Raw genomic sequence first — 6,000 nt, 5'->3', positions numbered from 1 at the left:
AAGTCAACCGGAAAAATGTACTTGTCCACCTTGACAAGCACGTCTTCAATGATGCCTCTCGGATGTCGCACTGTTCGGTCCGCTAGTTGCAAAGTCATCCGAGTAGGCCTAGGCTCGCCCAAGCATAGCTTTTGAAAGAAAGTGTATGGCATGACGTTGATGCTAGCCCCTGAGTCCGCCAATGCCATTTCCTCACCTAAATTGCCAATATTACACGGAATGATGAAGCTTCCCGGGTCTTTTTTCTTGTTTTGCATGTTCTTTTGCAACACCGCCGAGCATGAAGCATCTAGAATCACTGAAGCACTCTCCTTCAACTTCCTCTTATTAGTTAACAAGTCTTTCAAGAACTTCGCATACTTAGGCATTTGGGCCAATGCCTCAACAAAGGGAATATTGATGTGGAGTTGTTTGAACAAACTCAGGAACTTCTTATACGATTCATCCCCTTGGTCATTTTTCAATCTAGAGGGATAAGGGATTCTTGGCTTGAAAGGTGGGGGTGCCACCTCTTTCTCTTTAGTCGTCCCCTCTTCTACCTCTATAACCTCGAGTGCGTGTTCTTTTGGCTTCTCACTCGGAAGCCTACCTTCAACCTCACGACCACTTCTCAAAGTGATCGCCTTTACATGCTCTCTAGGGTTAGTCTCTGTATTGCTCCGCAAGCCTCCATGTGGCCTTCGGAGAGAGACTTCGCAATTTGCCCCACCCTGATTTTTTCAAGGTTATGCAAAGAGCGGTGTGGTTGCAAGTGTGGCCTTGGTGATTCAAACCTTGTATTTGCAGATTGCACAAATCTAGCCAAGTACTTCTCCAAGTCGGTCATTCGGTTTCCAAACCCGAGACTACGTTTTCCACCTGAGGGGCTTGTTGTTGTTGTTGGAAACCCGGTGGCCCCATGGCCTTTTGTGGACCTTGATTATTCCATGAGAAATTGGGATGATTATTCCAACCTGAATTGTAGGTATTGCTATATGGGTTTCCTTGAGGTCTCATGCCATTACCTACAAAATCAACGTTCTCCACCGAAGAAACATCACCAATAGAGATTGGGCAATCGAAGGGAGCATGTCCTCCACCACACACGTTGTAATTAGACACGGCCGCCACTCTATTTGAAGTTAGAAGATCTAACTTTTTACTCAAACTCTCCACTTGAGCCGCCAATGAAGTTACCGTATCTATCTCATGGAGGCCGGCCACTTTCTTCTTCTCCCTAGCATTCCATTGGTAGCTGTTTAACCCCATTTCTCCAATCAATCGACGGGCCTCATCGGGGTCTTGCTACCTAAGGTACCTCTCTGCCAGCATCCAAGAGTTGCCTTGTACTCAGGTTCAAACCATTATAAAAGATCTGAACAATCATCCACTCCGGGAATCCGTGTTGCGGGCACTTTCTCAGGAGCTCCTTGAACCTTTCCCATGTCTCGAATAGAGACTCCAATTCTAACCGAACAAAGGATGAGATCTCATTCCTAAGCTTTGCGATTTATTTCGGGAGGGAAATAACGGGCAAGAAAAGCTTCTACCATCTCCTTCCATGTGGTGATCGATGCTCTAGGTAATGAGTGTAGCCACTGCTTCGCTCTAACCTTTAGGGAAAATGGGAAGGCTCTCAACTTGATGGCATCATCCGTCACTCCGTTTATCTTCAGCATATCACACACCTCAAGAAAACTCTCTATATGACTGTTTGGATCCTCATCGGCCAAACCGTTGAACCGTGCTGGATTCTTTGCAACATGTGGATGAATGCCGGCTTTAACTCAAAGTTCGAGCTATAATAGGAGGGACGCACAATACTCGATTGTGTCCCCAACATCGAAGGTCCGCATAGTTGGATAATGTTCGTTGTTGCTCATTCTGTTCTGCCATGTTTTCAGACTCTTCCGCTTCCAAATCAGCTAGACTAGACTGTTCTTGCATAGGCTCTTTCCTTTTTCTTCTAAGTGTACGTTCAAGCTCAGGATCTCCTTCAACCAATATTGAGGGATTCCTCGGGTCATAACCTCGGAGCCGCACCCAAAAAGAAAGAAAAAGAAATCCGAATGATGATAGAATAAGAAGATATGAAATAGAATGTATGCTGAAATAGCTAAGAAAACAAAGTGCAAAGTATCTCTAAACGTCTACTCCATGGCAACGACGCCAAAAACTTGATAAGGTCCCCTTGCGTATATCCCGCAAGTGTATGGGTCTGTCGAAGTAATAATCCCGGATGAGCGGGTATCGAATCCACAGGGAGTAGGGAATAAAAACACTTAATTTGCTTCTTAGCTATGTGAAAGATCAATAGTGATAAGTGTGACAAGGATTCAATTCTCAAAGGTAAAAGCAACAAGTAAGAGAGCCCAAGTAAAGGAGAAGGTAAGGCAATCGACAAAGATGGGGTACTCGGATAATGCTCCGCCTAGGGCGATCGCTTCAAGTGCAAGAACCCACTATTATGCTTCCTAATCAATGCAATAGTGAGTCGTGGAAATCCTTTATTACATAGTCCCAAATCTAAGGTCAACTATGCCTAACTCCATACATGTCCCGGAGAAGAAATCTAACAATCTCAACACCTCGCACTCGCATAGAGTTGCAATGAGCTCTAGGGATTCCATGTGATAAATCTCTTCCTAAATATAGACCTAACCCTTTGGTCCAGGTGGAAGGTCCCTAACCACGATTAAGATCTAGATACTAAGATCACCTCAATGCTTCACTCCGTTGCACTCGCAACTAAGCCCCAGCGGAGGGTCATCCCTTAGACCATTCACTCTATCATGGCCGCAAAGAACGCGAGTAATGGAGGTAGAATCTATCACGTTGGAGGGGAAAGGGGACGCTCCTGTACCTCTCGACTAACCCTCTCAACCCTCTCCAACCTAGCTTTGTCTAACACTCGTGGTGTGTCACTCACTCACAAGGTTACCAACAAGAACTCTCAACCCTAGCGTCACTTTAGGGGAAATGTTCATACAATCAAGCATTAAAGGTTGGAACTCACAATAAACATCAATTAATTGAAAGTATAATAAAGAGATTCAATGAAACGAATACATCCTAGGGTTCACAAATACCCAAGTACCCACTAGGGGTTTAGCTCTCCATGGAGCTAAGTACAATCAAAAAAATAGAATGTAAAAGCAATGAATCCATAGAAAACCCCCTCGATGGTCATGTCGATGGTCTTGTAGAGAGTCCTCTACTCGTTGTCCAAGGATTACCTCGTTCGGTATAGGATACGCCTCGAAGGAAGCTCCCCTACCAACCTTCTTCCTAAGGAATGATGATGTCGAAGCCGTAGAACCTCTCCAAAACCCTAGCCGAAGCGCTCTCTCAAGTTGGGGAAAGGATGGAGAAGAGAATGCTGAAATCGGGGCTGAATCGTCTTTAAATAGGGCTGGAATTGGGCGACTACATGGGCCTGTCGATTTTTCACACGCCCATGTGGAATTTCCACACGGGTGTGTATAATTTCCACACGCCCGTATAGGTTCTCTGATTTCCAGTTTTCTCGGCCGGTTGTGAACAGTGGTGCTGCAGTACTTTGCTACAGTGTTCTTCTATAGTATTCGGGCTGAATAGCTTCCCAAATCCATGCTTTCATCGGGGTAACGCAAACGGGCACACGTTCACGTCGTGGATCACTTGCTTCTTCAATGATAGACAAGTTGGTGGAGCTCTTGTTCTATGTGCATAAGTCGGAATGCTCGAGTGTGACTATCCTTGTGCCCCTCCAAATGGATGTGCCAACTAGAATACGAGGAGGTTGGCACACACTCTAGCATCTCACACCCGACCTATGTCTTTGCATTTAAACCTTAGCAAGATTTCCTCCAAAATCGGTATATTCTGCTCCACATTGGCTTCTTTCCTTCATACTCGGCCTCACAACCCTACCTGCACGAAAGTAACATAAAAACACACATATTAGTGTAAAAACCCAAGAAAAGTAATGCTTAACATAAGGAATGAACGCTTCACATTCATATCGCACAAGCACTTATCAACTACCCAATCCGTTCGGTATACTTTATTACTTAATCAATCCATGCACTTGACAGTACATGCAAGGGGTGTCAGTAGCCCATTAAATTGTGTATTTGTTTTAAGCATACTGGGGAAACATGCCTGAGGTCAAAATTGGTAGCCTCAGCGAGCGGTCCGACAATACTAGGGTCGAGGTCCTTAGCGACCGGGCTTGATAGAGTCTCGAGCAGTACATTACTTAGTCATCTCCTTATAGTCTTTGATCTTGACCTCAACTATTGGTGGTTCCTACTTTACTACTGGTTCTGGCACTGGTTCTCTGACCCTTCTATGTAACATGTGCTCAACCTCGGGGTCCTCTTCAACAAGTGTTGATAGGTTCCCTCGAGTCATAAGGTCTACTTGAAACAAAAGTAAATGAAGAAAAAGTAAAAACTACGAGAAAAAACAAGAAATAAAAGAAAAATAATTAAAAATTTAAAATTTTAAAAACTATGGCTAAACTAACAAACCACAAGCTTCCCTAATAACTCATTTCCTCAACAACGGTGGCAAAAACTTAATGCGCCATTTGTGTATGTACCGCAAGTGCATAAGTGTATGAAGTAGTAAAAGCACTAGAAGGTTGGGTGGTCGTATCCATAAGGAATAAGAATACTAGATCTAACTCTGACTTTGTTATTTAACCCCATTCATGAAGTTTGCAAAGTTGTGCAAATTGGTAAACAAATGAAAGAAACTACTGAACTAGCAAAAAAATTAAGGGACAATGAAATTAGGAAAGAATGGGCACTCGAACATTGATCCCCTAGGATTTTTGACTTTATTCAGGAGGTTTAACTACTTCTTCTAATTCAAACAAAATGAGCCACAGGAACCTAATGAAACTTTGATCCTATTCTCATGGCAATCAACAACTATCCCAATATGAGATTCCAGTGGTGATCTCTCTCATCATGTAACCACCTATGGATTCATTATTCTCTAGGGACTCTAGTTGATTGACTAAACTCTAAAAGAAGGTTAAACATTCTCTCAAGATATCCAACCCCGAATCCTATACAAACCCTGGTGGTGATCTCTCTCATCACCGAGATTTTTTTATGATTTCTAGGCACTCGTGGAGATTGCAAAGGTAGGTGTGCTCAAGTCGAAAGGGGAAAGTGGACACTCCTCTACCTACGCTCACTCTTTTCAACCCTCTCCATCCATGGTAGATCTAACCCTAGTAAGTCTCTCAACTCATCAATAGTTCACATCAAGCACAAAATCAGGCTCTCACCAAATAGGATTATGAGATGATGAAAACACAAGGTTGAACTCAAATCACAAAGAATTAAAGGAAAGTAAACAAACAAAACACGTATACATCCTAGGGTTGTGCTTGTCTCTAGCTCCAAAAGGTTGTGTACTCCTCTAAACAACTTAAACCTTGTCTTTTCAGCTTCATATCCACTCCTGAAGATCTCTAATCATCTTATTTTGCACAAATGAACAATAAAAATCACAAATGAGCCCATAACACTAATAAAAAAATCATGCTTTTTAGAATACAAAAATGCTCACTTGAAACATGTAACAACAAACACCCGATCAATGTGTTTGGCATGTTTTTGGGTTCGTCGCACTCAAATTCGTGCCAATCGAAATATATGACTTTTTGGCATGGTTTTTAGGCCTTTTGTGACTAAACCATGCCAAATAAATGGATGATGTGTTTGGCATGGTCTTTAGTTCTCTATGCTGAAATTATGTGCCAAACATATATATCACATTTGGCACCGTTTTTGGCATTGTTTTGGGTCATCTGTATCCAAAACCATGCCAAACAAGTTAATGATGTATTTGGCACAATTTTTGGCCCAATTTTTTGGCAAAATGTTTGGCACAATTTTGGTTTCACTATGTCAAATTCCATGCCAACAAAATATATAACGTTTGGCATGATTTTTGGTGCGATTTTGGGCCTTATGTGCTTAAAACTATGCCAACTAAATGGATGATGTATTTGGTATAGTT

The 6,000-nt window shown here is 42.5% G+C and overlaps 1 non-coding gene across 1 annotated transcript; it reads left to right on the top strand.

Annotated features, from left to right (window-relative positions):
• The first annotated feature begins 1,376 nt into the window (after positions 1-1,376).
• LOC120266057 lies at positions 1,377-1,483 on the top strand. Its single transcript, XR_005537901.1, has one exon. It is a non-coding gene; the product is annotated as a small nucleolar RNA R71 (small nucleolar RNA).
• Positions 1,484-6,000: the final 4,517 nt, after the last annotated feature.

The sequence above is a fragment of the Dioscorea cayenensis genome, chromosome 7 (genome assembly GCF_009730915.1).
Source record: "Dioscorea cayenensis subsp. rotundata cultivar TDr96_F1 chromosome 7, TDr96_F1_v2_PseudoChromosome.rev07_lg8_w22 25.fasta, whole genome shotgun sequence".
Lineage (NCBI taxonomy): Eukaryota > Viridiplantae > Streptophyta > Magnoliopsida > Dioscoreales > Dioscoreaceae > Dioscorea > Dioscorea cayenensis.
The sequence above is the reverse complement of the archived record's forward strand: the minus strand, read 5'-3'. Positions and strand labels throughout refer to the sequence as shown.